The following is an 18,573-nucleotide window of genomic DNA, read 5'->3' as shown; positions in this document are numbered from 1 at the left end:
AAGTATTTTAGAATCTACTGTAGGGTTGTCTATCCTAAAGCTAAATCTTGGCTAAAACTGGGTTATGTAACAGGACAATGACGCCAGGAATCTGATGGGTTTCGTTGTTGTTCTGGTTGTATTTCCCCAATCTGAAGACCTTTTAAAGAAAAACTACAGTTTTTTTGCCTATATAATGCACAACCACCTCCACTATTCCTACAGTGTCCTCTGTATCATTCCAGCTCATATGCACCTTTACATTTCATTTCTGTAGCTGGGTCATGTGATCAGAACTTACACCACCAGAATTGGTTAATGCGTCAGCTGACTTCTACTAGAGGACATCATCACTGGTGTTGGATGGACTTGCTGAACTGTTTAGGTTCGCCAATGTTCTGAGTCCCAGTGGCTGAAGAAGTTGGATGCCACCCTACGGAATCCTGCAAAACATTTACATTTACCTCACACTGCCTGAAGAAGTTGGATGCGGCTCTAGGGCTGCCAGAAAAACATGGATACAGCTTATAGCCTATGGCTGTATCAATGTTTTCCAGGACTGCCTATGGTCCAACTTGTCAAGCTGCTGAGCACATTGCCGAACCCGTACAGTTCAGCAAGGCCATTCAACACTAATTCTGGCCGTTCCTAAACCCCTCCCCACCCAGCTCTATCTGTACGTGGATGCTATCTCTATGGGATCAGGATTTTAAAGGAGACCTGTCACCCCCGTGCCGGGGTGACAGGCTCCCGACCCCCAGCTAGATCCCCTTATACAGACCTCATCCCGCCGAGTCCTGCTCCCAGAGCTGGTCCCGGGATGGAGATATCCTGGTCAGAAGCCGGCGCTCGCGCTGTGGAGATAGGTCCGGCGGCCATAAAGAATGAATGGAGCCATGCGCACGCTGCAGAGATGAGTTCCATTTATTCTCTATGGACGCTGGACCTATCTCCACAGCGCAAGCTCTGGCTTCTGACCAGGATATCTCTGTCCCGGGACCGGCTCCGGGAGCAGGACTCGGTGGGATGAGGTTAGTATAAGGGGATCTAGCTGGGGGTCGGGAGCCTGTCACCCCGGCACAGGGGGGGGGGGGGGGGCAGGTTACAGGTCTTCTTTAAGCTTTTCTGGTGATAAGATTTACCTTATTAAGGTATCCACCCAGGGGCGGATTAACTTTACCATAGGCCCCGGGCTGTTCACCATGCCTGGGCCCCCCCACCCCACTGTAACTATGGCGGCACTAGCCTGACGTTCATAGTACAGGATAGATAATGTCATGATGTCCTGATTTGTGCAAAATTGCCATAAAAAAACTGTGATTTTTTGCAAATCATGGCAGAAGTGTAGCCAGGAGACCATTGAAAGTATAAGTCTTTTTGGGTGGTCATGGGCCCCCCAGGAGCTCAGGGCCCCGGGCTGCCGCCCAAAACGCCCCTATTATAATCCGCTACTGTATCCACCCTTCTCCCTGGAAAGCCAGCGGCAACGTTGGAGATGTAGGCCACGTTAGAAAATCATGTCAGCATGGAAATAGTAATCAATATGGCTAAAACTCCATTCCTGCCACATCAGATAAAATAGGTAAGCACAAGGCATATACAACCTGTGTAATATTCTCTAGTAGTATAGTAGTCATATGCCTATGCTGCTCTATATAAGTAAAAAGAGAGTTTATGGAGTGCTCCTTTAACACCACTGAATTCAAAGAATTTCATGCACATAGTTCCTAGTACTGGTAAGCATATTAACCATATGTTTCTACTGCTGTTGTCTATATATATATATATATATATATATATATATGTTCCTGATATGAAAGGGTTTTAGTGTGTGGGGGGCCGCTTTAGTGTGATCAGACCCACACACATTAGTGTCCCTGGAACCGGTATAATGACAGGAAGCAGCGATCATGCAGAAAGTCCAAAATGTTCTTTTACACCAATAAAAACGAGAGATTGTGATGCAAAAAAATAACGTCCCAACCAGCCCTGTAGGGCAATAAATAAGAACGTTATGGTTATTAGAAGGTGAGGAGGAGAACACTGTCACCTGGACATCCGCGCATCAATGACCTGTGGTCATGGAGGGGTTAATGTTAAGACATTCAACGTTTATGAACACCAAATAAAAACTATATAAATTTGTCACCGTCAGGATAAAGTTATTATGTGAACTCAAAAAAAGACGAACACTCCACAAATTTGACTTTTTTTTCTTCAATTCTAGCTCGCAAATAAGTTTGACACGGACAGAGATGGCAGCAGAGAGCACTGTGTCAGACTGGAAGGAATACACCACTTCCTGCAAGATGTACAGCAGCTGATAAGTACTGGAAGATTGGAGATTTTTAAATAGAAGTAATTGTAATTTACAAATCTATATACCTTTATGATACCAGTTGATCGGGGGGGGGGGGGGGGGGGCAGCTCTTTATATCAGAGGTATAAGTATTCCTGGGTGCAGTATATGGCTATGTTCACACAACGTCTTTTGAGCTCCGTTTAACATGACGTCCGTTATTTTGAGGCTAAAATAACGGACGTTATTTAGCTGTCTAGCCTCCCCTTAGTGCAATGACTGGTGTTTGCACATTATTTTAGTTTGGAGTTACTAATTGCCCTCTGGGTGCGGCTTAATTGAAAAGACTGTTGAACGGTGGCAAAAGAAAAACTGTGTGTGAACAACTAATAAAAAACATCCGCTGTTTGCAAAAGACGTCCGAAAATAATGATCATGTTCATTGTTTTGACGCCCGAGGCACAAACGTCCGTTATTCAATCACTGTGTGCATTGGACGTCCGTCTTCTCATTGACTTCAATGCATTGCCACTGCAGTCAGTTAAATCGCGGTAAAAACTGATGTTTTCTAAATATGAAAATCGTCCGCCTTTTCAATATTTTTGACCTTGTGTGAACATAGCCTATAGCAGTACATATATAAAACTTCTATCTACATCACCACGGCCTCCGCCTTTGATGAACTCTCTGTTTAGGTGAATCGTAGGTTAAGGGATTTGCTGCTGTAAAACTTGACTTATTGCTTGTTAACTCTCCAATAAGCCCCTTAAGACACTTTAAGTACAAATAAAACATGCAAAGGGTAATTGTACCAAATCCCGGCTGCCCATGACGCTTTTATTTACACATAAAACCATTATGAATGATCTCAGAGATGAAGCAGAGCCGTTCTGCGCTCGGTGATGGATCAGGAGATTATTCCCTGTGGAGCGTCTTTGGTCCCGACTCTTCCTCCCTTTCTCATCCCGGACTGTACTAAGTCATGATCTTTGACAGAGGTTTACAGATGGATTCGCGGATAATATGTTGTGGTGTTTTACATTAGTTTTGTTTTTAGTTATGTTAAGTGATGTGAAAGTGGTTTATCCCAATGTATAATGTAGATGACGTCCCCACTTAGGACATGAACAATATGTATAGGTGGACGAGGGCAGTTTTCAGTACCGTAACACCAGTCCTGGCAACCAGAACTCAGCAGACTTGCTCTCTTCACCCAAATTCACCCATGGTTGAATGTCTATTATACAATGCAGCAGCCAGTTTATGTATGCACCATATGATGGCAGGTCAAAACATGTCTTCATAGGGGTTTGTCCCAAGAATATTTTATACCTTTTGGCTGTAAATAATAATGTAACTTCTTGGGTGATCTAAACTTAATCAGTCTTAAATGGTTGGAAACTGCTTTAGATGGGGTACACTGCTAAGCCCTGTCCTATAGGCTGGGTAGGAAGAACCCTATAGAATTTAAGGATGCCTGGTACTCATTGACCAGACTCCCTTTAACACTAACTACTATATGGGGGCACATAGGGGGCCTTACTACTATATGGGGGCACAGAGGAGGCCTAACTGCTATATGGGGACACAGAGTGGACCTAAGTACTATATGGGGACACAGAGGGGGCCTAACAACTATATGGGACACAGGGGGGGCCTAACTACTATATAAAGACACAGAGGGGGGGCCTAACTATTATATGGGGGCACAGAGGGGGCTAACTACTATATGGGGGCCCAGAGGAGACCTAACTACTATATGGGGACACAGAGGGGGGCTAACTACTATATGAAGTCACAGAGGGGGACCTAACTACTATATAGAGGCACAGAGGGAACCTACAATATGTGCTGGAGCAAGGAACCTTAAATGTTTCTCTGGTAGATTTTGGAGACAATTGTTGTGGCCCTGGCCAGATGGAAAAGAAAAGTGGCCAACTGATCAGAGAAGATGCCTCCTGTAGTCACTGGATATAAGTCTGGATTTCACTGAAGTCACTGCCATCCTACCATCCATATATATGGATTGGGGGTAGCCTTTCTATAGTTTGAATGAGGTAGCAAAGTTAAAAACCAAAAGAAAAAATTACGAATGCAAGACCAATGTATATATAAGTACTTATCTTTTATTAGAATATCAAAAAGAAATTATTTCAATTAAAAATACATGACAGGGGGGCTGGAGCTAATACAAATCCCCATGAAGGCGGTGGATTAACTAGGTTCTTATATATAAGGTACTATATCACAAAGTAAATAACAGTAAAATGGGGAACCTATATATACACATATATACTGGGCACTGGGTTGGTACTGCATACAATAAATAAATAAATCTCACAGTGAGTACACAGAAAGAAATACCATCCGCAAATAATACATATTACCCATACATGTCCTTAGTAAACGAGTCCACCTCACCATACACCCGACGCGCGTTTCGCGTGTTGCTTTATCGAGGGTGATCACCAGCAGGTGTAGTTTTGCGTCATGATTTGCGCCTGCGAGCAGGCATAAATCATGATAAATGAGGCGAGGGAGGAGGCCACGCCTGCTCCCTGCCTCATCACACCCCCGCAAGTTCTGCCAGCCTGCCCATCGGGCGAGCGGGGCGCATGGGAGGCGTACGCCAAGGAGAAGGGGGGGAATCTGCACCTTCTTCCTGGCGTACGTCTCTGGGAGGCCTTCTAGGTGTATGGGGCTGTCTAGAACGACTACCGGTAGATGATGTTGGCGGTTATAGGGGTTGGACGTGATGGAAAATCACGGCCAACCCATTTGTTCAGAGAGAGAGAGATAAGCCACAGCCAGAGCGCTTTCACTGCAGTGTACCCCTCCCCTTAGAGAACACAGGAACTCGTTTCTATGCCAAACGTACCTGTGTATGGATCGTTCAGCTGTCAGTTATTAGAGATGTATGGGGACTGTTACACTATAGTGCAGTATTTTTCTATATCAGTGTTTGGAGTCTTTGTCTGATGACACAATGTGGCTCCTCTGGGAAATAGTTTGCAGCACACCTAGCTATACCTAGTAATATGGGGTGTAATAATTTTTTGGTCACATAGCTATTTCTTACCACTAGCATACAAAACCATCACGTGTAAATGTTTTTACCCACTACTGGCCATAGATCAGGAGTTATCACCCCTGCCCCCCCCCTTCTTGTCTTTATTATGTAACTACAGAGTACAAGTGATGTGCGCTCTGACCGCTGCTTGGCTATTCGTCTCATAAGGATACAAAACTATTCATCATCAATGGTGTTGCCTCCTAAAAAAAGTTGATAACGTCTGTTGATGCCTAATATAATTATCAATTTGCCAAATGTTGCATTTTTTTAAAGCATATTTGAAACTCATAGTTTCTCAGCAGCTGGTCAGCCATTAAGGCCATTAGAAATGGGTCTACTTCTCCTCTCCCCCAAGAAATAGCAAATTATTGTAGCTATGGAGTTGTCATGATGGACCTTTATTATGGTGCCAAATTTTGCCTGGCTTCTAATGCCCTTTTCAGATCCATCAGCATAATTCCCTGCAAAACTTTTTTCAATCCATGAAGTTCCTTTACAGAGAGGAGTCCTTTACAGGTTCTTGCCCCCCACTGGCAAAAGTCATGGTCCCCTCCTCTTCAAGCAGGGTTTGCCTCTATGATATGCACACCTTCAGGGGATGTGTTGGGTTAAGGTCCTCATACACCTTAAACTTTAGTTGGCCGAATCTGCTGCTCGCACCAGATTCGGACATCAATCTAAGGTGCATGAGGCTCACCCAAACAACCACTGACAGACGATGTTAGTAGTGATAGGAGTTGGACAGGATGGAAAATCACTGCTCGACCTCTTTGTTTCGAGACAGATAAGCCACAATGAGAGCCTCCCCATAGAAAACACAGGAATGCTCGGCCATGGAGGATGAGTGGTGGGCGGCAAAGATAACTGAGGGCTGGACGATCATTCGGCCATCAGTTATTGAAAGTTTAGTGAAACCTTTACATAGCAGGTAACCTCAACCAATAAAACCAATATAACTTTTACTTCCCCACCATGGTGATAACTGGTTGCAATTTTTTTTTTTTTTTGGGGGGGGATATAATGAATTTTTTGTCTCCTTCAAGATAAACAGACATGTAACTATTTTGGTTCACTTTCTTTTTATTTGTTGCCTGCTCAGTAATCCCACATTGGTCATAAAAAAATCCTAAAATTAAAAAGTCTTCTAACGACTGGAGCATTTAATCACCTTAAAATCTACAAGGATCACAACTCACAACTACAGTGTCGGACTGGGGTATCTGGGGCCCACCAGAGGAAATAATCCTGAGGGCCAACCAATGAAAAACCAGTAAGAAACAACATGACAGTCAGTGTTAGTGCAGGTTCTAAAGCTGGGGGCCCACCGGAGGATTCACTGGTCCTCTGGTGGTCCAGTCCGACACTGCACAACTATCAAAGTAAACCGATTATATTCCATCAGAAAAAGACTCTGGTAAAAATTTCACATGCAGGCAAAACTTTTACTGAAATGTTAGGGAACTGCCCCTAGTAGAACATGTCAATTCACAAATATTGAACCAGAGATAGGCGGAGGGGTGAAGGACACCTGAATAGTAAGTTGACAGCTCCTGATAGCCACATTATCTCCTGCCCCCTAAAAAGTTTGTTCTGTACTCGACAGCGTTATAGTTATATAATGGCAGATAACAATACCTCTCCTACTGGTTAAAACGGTCTTTAATTAATTATTTTAAAAACTTTTATGACAACAAATTGGAAGAAAATGGGACGATAGCTTTTTAAATATATAAATCATTACTGCATTGTGCTTTCTATGTGACAAAAAACTAGGGAAAAAAAGTAAAGTAAAAAAAATTAAATTGAATTTGACTTTAAGTTTACCTATTTACTTTTTATTTGTTACATAGTTTACACTTTAAACATTTGAAACAATTAAAAATTAACAAAATAAAATGTTAATATAATATATAAGAATAAAATGATTATTGGTATAATACTACTACTACTACTACTACTACTACTACTACTACTACTACTAATAATAATAATAAATAATTATTTATTCTATTGGGCATACACTAGCTTAGTAATAATAACATTTACTTGTAATAATAATAATAATAATAATAATAATAATAATAATAATATTTTTTTTTCATTGATAGCCGGCTACATCCAGCTAGCTTTATATTACAATATGCTGTAGTGATAAGAAAAAAAATTGTTAATTTAGTGTTAATTTAGTGCGACCTGTTCTTTGAAACTTGTTCTTTGAAATTTGTCTACGGGGGGTAAATGAGGCCTTGTTAAAAACTGTTTACATATTTTTCAGCAGTCGTTAATTTGCCAAAAATATGTGGCTTTTCCTCTATTTTGACCCAAAATTAGGAGCGTTAAGCAAAACTGCAAAAGCAAAACTGCTTTAAAGAACTTCAGTTTTCAACTACTTTTTTGGCAAAATCATTGATACATTTCCCCCTTATATTTCTTATCCTGTACATACATTTAAAATATATACGAATGAAGGCAGTAAGTTTATTAATTTAAAGTTCAAAACATTTAAAATTTGAATTTAAATTTAATAATCAACTGCATAACTTTTTCAGTGTTATGATTTTTTTTTAATGGCATTTTAAGTTGTTTTGTCAGGGGAAGCATTAACATATATATATATATATATATATATATATATATTAAATGTTTGGTCTTTTTTGTTCTGAGGAAGACAGGTCATTGTATAAGTGAGATAATGTTTCAACAAATATTAGTTATTATTATTATTGATAATAATAATAATAATAATAATAATAATAATAATTTACTAGAATATTTGAGCATACACTCATAAAAAATTCTGGATAATCTTTATTTTCTATAAATGTTTTCTATTTTTAAACTCTTTTATTTCATACTATTACTATCAATAATATTAAGTTAATACTATTGTAAGTTTTTAATTTCTTTTTTGCTTATTTTTAAATTGTTAAATAAAAAATAAGAGCCGTATCTACCCCCCCTTCCCGCTCAAGATGGCCGCCTGTCACCAACTACTAATATAACTATTTTTCATAAACAACCACAGAATAATTTTCATTTAAAACAAAAAAGACAAAAGAGCTTGTTACCTTTAGCTGCGGAGACAGATAGTCACAGGGTGCTGGGGTCTCTCCTGCTCCTGAGCTGCAACATATGGAAATTGAGAAAGCAAACTCCCAGCCCTGAGCTCTTTCCTTTGGAATTTGATAACATTAAAATAGATAAGAAAGTGGTTTATTAACCTCCAAGCTTCTAGGGGGTTTCACAAAACTGCTCTGTGTTCCCAGTCTCTAATTCACTAACACTTCTTACTCTTCATTCATCCTTTTATTTTTATTTTTTTATATACTTTTTACTTTCTGTTCACTCTCTTTGAGACTGTGCTTAGCCGTCTTTAGCCATAGAGGCAACATTCTATTCCTTCTGATGGATGGTGACTAGAGATGAGCGCAATTCGAGCATGCAGCCTATGGCTATGTTCCCACATAGTAAGACACCGGCAGTTGAATTCGGATGCGGGCGCATCCGTGGACGCCCACATCCGAATTCTCTGCTGCACACAATGGCCGGAGTGTATACTATGTGTATACACTCCGGCTGGGATTCCCTTAGCCTGCAGCACAATATAGGTAAAGGATTAATCACGGCCGTATTGCAAGTAGACAACAACGGCTATTCTGACTCGAGCATGCTCGAATTACACTCATCTCTAATGGTGGCTTAAGATTGGGTGCATGGTAGTTAGTGGTTGGCCTGATCACTCGTGTTTACTGTCAGGTGGTCTACCATTAACACTTATGCCTTATTTACAGCATTACAGAGGAGTTGATAGCTTGAATGCACTGCAATCTCGAGAATGGGGTACCAATTCTCTCATTGGAATGGCGTTTTGCCCGCTGGAGGTCCAGTGAAGCAGCAGTCTGGGACATCAAGGTGCTGAACAGCTAAAGGTTATCTACCGCATCAAGGATGATGGGGAGCGGGGTTCATATAAAATAAACTTTATATTGCAGGATGACGCGTTTCGAGGTTGCCCTCTAAATCAGATCCATCAAATGGTGATGAGGGTAACCTCAAAACACATAATCCTGCAATAAAAAAATTTTCTTTAATGACCTACTGTTGCCATCATCCTTAATGCGTTAGATTTCCTCTAGCCTATCAGCACCTTGATGTCTGGAGCTTCTGCTTTACTGGACTTCCAGCTGGCAAATCTCCTCCCGTTGCTCCGATCAGGGTCTCCCCCCCCACACACACACACGCGGGGATTGGCAGTAGACGGCTTTATTTGATCACTGTGGTGATAAAACGACTGGCGCTATTGTGCGCTGTGGGCCATGTATATCTCTATAGTTGATTGGAATGGAGAAGTAATGTTGCATGTGCACCGCCATTCATTGTCTATAGTTGGGGATAGTTGAGTACTGTACATGGCGATCTTCAGCAGCTTACAAAGGCAATGATTGGAGCAGCAATGTATGCGCCTTTTATTCTGATGGTTGACTTGGAATTTGTCTTGGGACACAATCTTGAGATCACAGGGGTCCCAGCACTCAGATCCCACCACAGTCATTCATACACATTTCCCATCAGTTTTAATGTTAAGTAGTGTTGAGCAAGCATACCCTTTCAAGCATAGTCTTCGATCGAGCATCAGGCACTATTCTTGACCAAGCACCTTGTACTGCTCTGGTTACTGCGAAACACATTAGAACTCCGGCAGCATGCAATCAATTGACGGCATACAGCTGGGGTTCTAATGTGTCTTGCAGCAACTTATTGCATTTTCTTGTTCTAATTTTTGTATATTTCAGCCCTTGAAGGGATGTGTAAATGAAATATATAAAAATTTGAATGAAAGAATGCAATAGGTTACTGCAGGACACATTAGAACTCCTTGAAGATGAACCAGGCCCCCTTTGCTCTGCCAAGCAGAGGGCACTTGGTTAAATGCTCGAGTTTCTTATTGATTTCAATGGGGTTCATTACTCGAGTCTAGTCTGAAAATTAACCCTTACTATTTGGAATGGTCCGGGTCCATAAATAACTAGAATACCAGTAAAATACCTGTTCAAGCGTCTAGTTTGGAACTATCCATACCAACCAAGACCCATAGTTCATCTTTCTTGTGAAATGTTTACTCTATGAATAATTTGCAGATATTTAGATCTGTAAAGTCTCAGAAGATCTCTCCGGTGTCTCCAAGATCTGAGTAAATCCTGACAACTATAACTTGAATATTGGATCAACGATTCCATATTCATGTTGCCTGATCAACGTTTTTGGCCATTTTTCATACTGGGAGATGTTTGTTATTTGTAGACTATGGGTTCACCTTGAAGACTTCTTCCATATATTGCGTTGTATGATATTAGTATTTATAATGGTATTTAGCACACAGTCCTGTATGGGATGTAGCTGCTGGATCCAAAAGAAAGGGGACAACCGCATCTTATAGAATAAGGTGTATTCTGATGGGACAGACCTTCATCGACTGGTGGAGGCATCTTAAGGGGGGGCATACAATTACAATATCTGTCATCCTCCTGTCCATACACACGCTCTGAGTGCTTGGTTCGGCAAAATGTATTTGTTTTCAGTGGGGAGGAGAGAAATAAGCTCTCCTGTGAGGAAAAAGAATAATAGTTCTATCGGCCATTGAATCTAGATCTGCAATTGGAGAGAGTAGAAGCTCATGCTTATACACATTAAATTATAACTAGTGTTGAGTGCCAGACTATTCGCCTTCAGCAACCTTTTTCCAATTCGAACACTTGGCATTTGCTGGAGAAGTTGGATGCCGCTCTAGGGCTTTCAGGAAAACATAGAAATGGCCTATGGCTGTATCCAGGACTCTCTAGAGCTGTTTCTCCAGCCACCAGGAATTTAATGCGTTCAGGTTCCGAGAACGTTTCTGAACTCGAGCAATTCGTCAAGTTCTCTCAATACTAATTAGAGATGAGTGAAGCAGCCGGAAATTTGTTTTGCAAACGTCGCAAATTTTTGGTCAAATTTCATTAAAATAACCAAAACTATAGTAGCTACAATACTGGGACTGTTACAGAAGGGCGAATTTGTTAAAGCATGTTGTTGTAAAAGTGTCAAAAACCCGAAAATCAAAATTAAAAAAAATGTCAATCAGCCAGTCAACTATCCAATTTCCACCATTCCACCATTTCTGTCCCTATATCACTCTAATAGTCTCTCCCTGCTCTGCTCTAACTGCTCTCTCTGTGATGACATCACAGAGGGGCCTGCAGCTGATTGGACAGGTGCTAGGGATTATGGTTAATCCCTTTCTACCGCCCAGTGATGCTCCAGACAGCAAGTGCGGCCATCATATTTTTTTTTGCAGATTTCCAATTGGCGGGAATTTGCTTTGCAGAACAAAGTGAATTGATGGCCCGATTCGCAGCGAATTTTGATTCACTGGATTCCCTTCGCTTATCTCTAATTCTAATTATAACACCAAAACCATTACACCCCGCAACATGGCCATGAATCTGTATGGTGGCACATGGAGGTCCGATAGTAAAACATTACACATGCACATAAAACGTCTGCTTTCCATATGAAGTTGGAGGCATATGATATAGTAAGGCTCAATAGAAGTGCCTTATTGTGGCCATGTACAGTTCTAGCTTTTGGTCCAATATTTGTCCATCTTCCGCTCTATACATTAGGCTGAGCGTGTAAGTGTTTTCAATAGAAGAAAAGAATTGGCCATTAATCTCAACTGCCTGATCCTACTCGGCCCTAAGATCATCTGTTGGGAGAAAGTTGGGAGGACCCCATACACATTAGTGGTAGACCAGTCTGCATGTTTAGCTGCCATTGTTCTAGAATGTTTATTCAGCTTCAGGCTGCCCAAACCCATTACTATAAAGGTAAAACTATGGACTATATGAGCATGTCAACCCTCCAAAAACACAATATCCAAAATCAGCCTCTATGGCCAAACTTAATCATGTGTATGGGTAATTTTAATCTAATGCGAATGTTAACATCCTAATAAGTCATCATCACAATCACTCATCTATCTGACTGGGTATTGATGGATGTGTAAATCCAGTGAGTGAGTATAGAGATGATAATGAGCCCAGATCTGTATATCCCATTAGATAAATAACCGTCTACCTTCCACTTATTACTTTAGGGTTTATTTTCTATAGTTAATCTCAATGTCTATTGTTTTCTTTTGGACAGACAGAACCAGGACCTGGGCTGACTATCAGCTTCACACCTACCGGGCAGATAAGGGTTCAACAAAACCCTGTGACCGATCAGCAGATAACCCGTCTATCACAGCAGGTAACACCCAGTTACAACACACCACTGTTGACATACACTTTACTTATCAGACCAATCTGCTGGGCAATCAAATCCTAGAAGGTTTGTGACTGATGCCATTTTATTTTGACTCCGAACCAAAGAGCAAGCATGGCCAAAAATAACATGCACCTCTCCCTATCTGGATCCTGCGTATGGACTTGGTTTGAGGAAAGAGAAGGTAGGACTCAGCTTCTAAAGGCCTCCAACATATTAGAGGAAAGTCAGCCAAACACCCTGATTTTAATCAGGACTAGACGACTGGCTAATGTGTATAGTGGGGAAATCTCAGTCTTTCCTTTATGACCTGTTCTCTGTTCCTGGATTTGGCTTCAATAAGTTGTCAGATAAATCTGTATGTAAAAGGGCCCTAAGTGGTAGGAAAGGGGTAAGATACAGCCAGACACAGCTCTGACAGTAGCTTATAGCTCCCAAAACAAAAGGGCGAGGTACCAAAATGGACCATGACCCTTATCTGGCAACATCTGTTGGTGGAAAGTCAAGAGGCTCCCATATACCTTATATCATCGGCTGACCACTGTCGGCACCTTTTAAGGCTCAGTCTGTACAGATAAAAGTCCAGTCCTGAATGCATAGATACCAAAACTATAGTTCCAGGATATTCGAGAACACTTGGGATGCTACAGGACACCCAGAGGTTTAGACAGATGATCAGACTCATAGACCAACAGAATCATGCATTGTAGAAAGTCTAAACAATGAACATTCAGAGTCCTAGACCATTAAGCTGGCCATACGATTTAGATTAATGGTGACTGAAGCTGCCAATTTCCTCCTGACTCTGATGGGAATTTTTTGGGGGAAGAAGCACCAGTCAGTTGGATTTCACTATACCCCATCTTGTTGTTCCCTTCTCTTTCCTACATGGAAGAGCAAAAAGGGTTCTAGACTATAGAGAATATTTAGGATTTTAGACAGTGAACATCCAAAACATATTACATATAGAAGACATTGATAAACATATCACTGTTTTTACGTGTGTATGTTCTGTAGATAGACCCCTGGGCTTACTGATCAGTGCTATTACCTTGGTCATCTTGTTGATCCTCTTCTCAAGAGTCAATCTTCTTCTTCTTCAGACTTCTTCATCTGGTTCTTCTCTGTTCTTTCTACCTCCAGCCCTCCCAGATGATATGGGCTTCTAAAACAATATAGAGTGCAAATTCTTATCTGCCGCAAAGGCTCCTAACCTCCACCTGGGGACAAGTTAAGTATCAGCCGTCCTATTGGACTGACGTTCAGGGGCTATTTCTAGTAATCCCAATTTGTACGGCTGCAAATGTACATCATCTGAATGAGAACCTTATTAGGAATGTCATAAACTTTTTCTAACCTTGTCATTGCTAACCGACAGAAAACAGATACCATCCCCAAAATACTTACAGACGATACAGAGATAACAGCTACTTGTGGATCTGAAGTGAGATTTAAAGGCATATTGTCCATAGATATATGAACATCATAGAGGGTGGGCCACTGCTCTGGACCACCCTCTAAGAACCTAAATAGAGAGACACTCTCTAAGAGTAAAAGTAGCCATATATTTTCAATAACTGTAGGCTGAATTAACGTTTTCTCTCTTGACATCCCCACATACATAAACGTTCGGCACGGTCGAAAGTTCATGTGTTCCCTATGGGGAAGAGTAAACCACATCCAGGTAGTCTGGCAATGGTTTATCCCCTCCAGAACATTCGGTTCAGGCAGTGAAAAACCAAAATGCTCAAACCTTCTCTCCAGTGCCATCATGTGTTGGTGGAGAGTCGTGAGGCCAATATACATTTTATACCATTGGCCGAATTCTCCAAAGATGGGCACCTTAACTCTCATTGAGGCATACTCGGGCCATTCATTACAACAAAACAATTCTTTATTGGAGTATTGTTCTAATACAACAAAAATATTGACCATAAGAAAGTTATAAAAAAGGTGACTAAGGAAGACAAATATCATAGGGCAATGATAAACTTCTCCATGCGGGGTAAGCTGTACCTTAAAAGAACAATGTAACCCTCTTCCTGTGCCTTGCCGGAAATAAGTCACTTCATCCCTCAAATAGCCCTAAAAAAGCAGACATAGGTGGCTATACACATTGGGTTAATGTGGGCGGAACCCACTGGTGTTGGGAAGCACAATTGGATGTTACTGTGCTGGTAAGGGGGCATGCCCAACCTCCAGAGAGACATCCTTATGTAACAAGTTAGATGTATTGTTAGATGTATTTTTATTTCTTCAATTTTTTCTTTGTTCACAACTTTTGCTTAAACAAACAGTAAATCCCTCTTTCCCCACACAATATACATATACCATTTACCCAGAGAGTGCAATCTGTGATCTTTGTCCTAATGCCATTAAACATTTCAAGGAAAACTGTTTCCCACAGAGAGTCCACATGAACGTGCAACGTGAGAACACCCAATTAGAAGTGCTTCATGGTCCAACCCATTTTGTCAAGTTGTTCTTGACAAAGTCGGTGGGTTTGGCCAAAACATGTCTAAAGTGTATGGCCAGCTTTCTCAATGTTTTCGATAAAAGAGTTGAACAAATAGAGTCTCACTTGAGCGTGCGTCATTTAAATACCGGTGGCTTCTGAAACTGGTTGCAGCCTAAGTGAGTCCTGGGAAACATGGATACAGTCACAGACCATAGACTGTATCCATGTTCTCCAGGCAGCCTTAGGGCTGCATCCAACCTCAGCTCCCACTGGTAATCAAATGCTGCACGCTCGCTTTCGGATGAGTTGGTTCATCGTTTTTCTTCCCTATCTATTTCATCAAAGTCAGTCTAGAGTGGTGGGAGCCACAGAGAAGACGAGGGAGGAGTGAAGGAAGAGCCGGGCCACTGGTTTTCTACATGACCGTTACGGCCGATATCGTCCCGTGGCATAGAAGGCAACGATCAGCTTACATCGTTCATGTTGTCTGATCGTTGCGTCGTTTTTCTTTCAAGCATGTTGAAAAACAAAAGACTGTGATAGCAGCGATCTGCTGCCGTCGCTCTGCAGACCGCCACTATCCTCTATGGGCTGCCCGGATCTAGCGATCTCCAGGGCAGCCCTTCCGCACCTCCCCGCGGCCCCTCCCGCACTCACCTGCTAGTTGCATAGCGGCGGCAGTGAGCGAGGAATGAGGAGCAAATGAGGGCTAATAGCGCTCGTTTGATCCTCATAGTCGCCCCACTTAAGTGATGGCTCCATATCTGTAAAAATGGCTGCTATCTTACTTACATGGAGATTCCTGGTATATGCAAACATTTTTTAACACTATGAAGTTTTCCGTTAAAGGTTTTTTTTATATGGCGGCCTGGTAACTGGGCAGGTATTGTGTTGTACTGAGTAAAACAGTCCCATTAAGTGTCCCAGATGAGTGTCGACCATTGTGTCATAGTGAGATGATGAGAAGAGATCAGGTCACAAAAAGATCATCTGGGATAATGTGTTTACCCCACATTGTCAGTAGGTGTTATAAACAGGATTACTGCACTTAGGAGATTTACATCCACTCTCCGCATTTACCACTGAAGAGAATGAGACATTGGATTCATCTTAAAAATCCAATAAAACAGCAGAAGATTCATGATACAAAAAGCCTAATACATTAGATTACATAAGCACACTTGTGAGTATCAGTAAGTTCTTAATGGTGTCAAACAGAGATGGGGGGGGGGGGTGTCACCTAATTTGCTTGCTGCCTGGGTTCCTCTTTAAATAGAATCAGCCCTGTCTCTTTAAGCAGACATTGTACTGATTGGGTAAGTGCATTTTATGGCTCATTTAAGCCACAAGGCAAAGGAGATGTAAATGGCGTCTAAATACATTATACATACTCACCTTTTTTTGGTGCTTTTGCCAGCAGATATTCCCCAGTGCAGGTGGCCATATAACTTAAGAAGCACTCCAAGATTTTGATGTGATAATGTCATCCTGTGGTCCACAGTAAGTCAGCTGACCCAGGACACACATTTACTCTGACACAGTAAACACTGTGATTTTCAATTGGACAGTCTGGTGATCATATGACCTAGTTACAGTGATTAAACACACATGGATGCAACTGAGCTGGAATGAAACAGATGGTGCTGGAGGACTAGTGAGTGTGCATTATCAGGCTAATACAAATAAAAACCAAGAAGCAGAGTCTAAGGGCCCTATTACACGGGACAATGATTGTGCGAGAATTTTTTATACAATATGAATTTAAACGATAATCATTTTTTGTCATCATTTTTTTCAATCATCTTAATAATGATCCTAGTAACAATTGTAACTAACAACTATGGTTCTGTGTGTTATTGTGAACCATTTCAGGTCGTTCCTGAAAGCTCTAGTTTGCGATCGTTTATTGTTAATCGGTAATCGTTAAAAATCATTTAGTCTGATAGGACCCTAAAGGTTGTATTACACGGCACGATATAGAGAAGTAAGCGAGCACTGACTTGTTCCTCCTCGTTCCCCACTCGCTACCTGTGCTATTACACAGACAGCAAGCGGGAGGAGTGGGAGGGGCCACAGGGAGCTGCAGGAGGGGCACATAGAAGTCAGCGGCGGTCTGCTGCCACTGCTCCTATTACACATAGCTGTGAGCAGCGGACCATCGCTGTCATTATCTTGATTTTTCAACATGTTGAAAGACAATGATCAGCCGACATTGTGGTCTTTTAACTTGCGCTATTACATCAAATAATTATCAAATGATTATCATCTGATAAGTGCCCTCTAGGTCTTGACAATTTATCCGGTTCCAGGATGTGTGTGTGAACAGCAACTTGTTCCCAAGAACCAGATAGAGTCGGTGCAAGGTACTGGGGAATAGACTTAGTATACGTGGTCAGCAAGCCAGGTCATAAGTAGGAGAATCAGCACAGTACCAGGGATGAGGCAGGGATTGTAGCCAGACAGGCGAAGCCCCAGGGCAGGCAGCTTCAGAGGCAGGTCAGACAAACCGAGCTGGCAACAGGAGAGGCACACAGTATAGGCAGGACTCAGGCGGTAAACATAATCCAAAAAACAGGATCAAGTCAGAATTCAAAGAGTCAGGAGAACAGCAGAAATGCACCTTCGCTGGGAATACAACAATCCAACAAGGCTCAGGCAGGAAGGAGCAGGTGGAGCTGGTTTAAATAGGTGCAGGTGGCTCTGGATCGGCAGGTGGCAGTAGCAGGTGGTGACAAGCTGGCTCTATAAATCCAGAGCAGATGGCTGCATACCTATCCTAGTGGCCAGAAGTGATAAATGAAGAAGAATGGGGGAAAAGATGTTAGAAGACCAAAGCAGCCCCAAATCCAGCATGGAGCACAGCAGGCAGAGCAGTGGACAGGATGGTGCTGCTCATCCAGCAGCATTACATCCATACACATGCATGCTCGGCTTTGTAAACATGGCTGAAATTTCAAAAGAAAGAGGATAGAATGACGCTGCCAGACACTTCCCCCCACATCCTGGTTCTTCTCTGTCTGACATCACTGGAGTCGGGAGGCCCCCATACACGATTAGGCCATCATTTTTTCCTGCTGACATTGTTGATCTTGGTAGACGGACCTTTTTTTAACCTTCTCTATATGGAGTGTACATGACCTTACTCCCCACAGTGTGAAGCTGAAGGTTTGGACCATTCGCAGGGAGCCTTGTACGTGCGTGTCTACCTGGCAGTCTCAGCTTGTTACGTGTAAATGCAACTTCTTATCTGCGTCTCCCTTTTAGTTGGCAGACCTTCTACTCCGGGAGGTGTTGATTATGTGATCTAATAATAGCTATCCCCACACAGATGTCCTGACAATGAGACCGTTCCCTCAGCTCTGACGCTCGTGTCCGATGAAGAATCTGCGCTCTCTATATGGGCGACACACAGAGGACATAATATTAGAGTGGCAGCTATGGATAATAGAATAGCAATGA

General features: G+C 41.9%; 1 protein-coding gene across 1 annotated transcript in view; it reads right to left on the bottom strand.

Moving 5' to 3' along the window:
- The window catches only part of GATA4 (GATA binding protein 4), a 60,460-nt gene extending 51,981 nt beyond the window's left edge, over nucleotides 1-8,479 (bottom strand). The window contains exon 1 of the mRNA XM_069975820.1: nucleotides 8,420-8,479. The gene's annotated coding sequence lies outside the window, so the exon portion shown is untranslated. The remainder of the gene's footprint in view (nucleotides 1-8,419) is intronic.
- Nucleotides 8,480-18,573: the final 10,094 nt, after the last annotated feature.

The sequence above is a fragment of the Dendropsophus ebraccatus genome, chromosome 6 (genome assembly GCF_027789765.1).
Source record: "Dendropsophus ebraccatus isolate aDenEbr1 chromosome 6, aDenEbr1.pat, whole genome shotgun sequence".
Lineage (NCBI taxonomy): Eukaryota > Metazoa > Chordata > Amphibia > Anura > Hylidae > Dendropsophus > Dendropsophus ebraccatus.
This window is presented reverse-complemented; position numbering and strand designations above follow the sequence as displayed.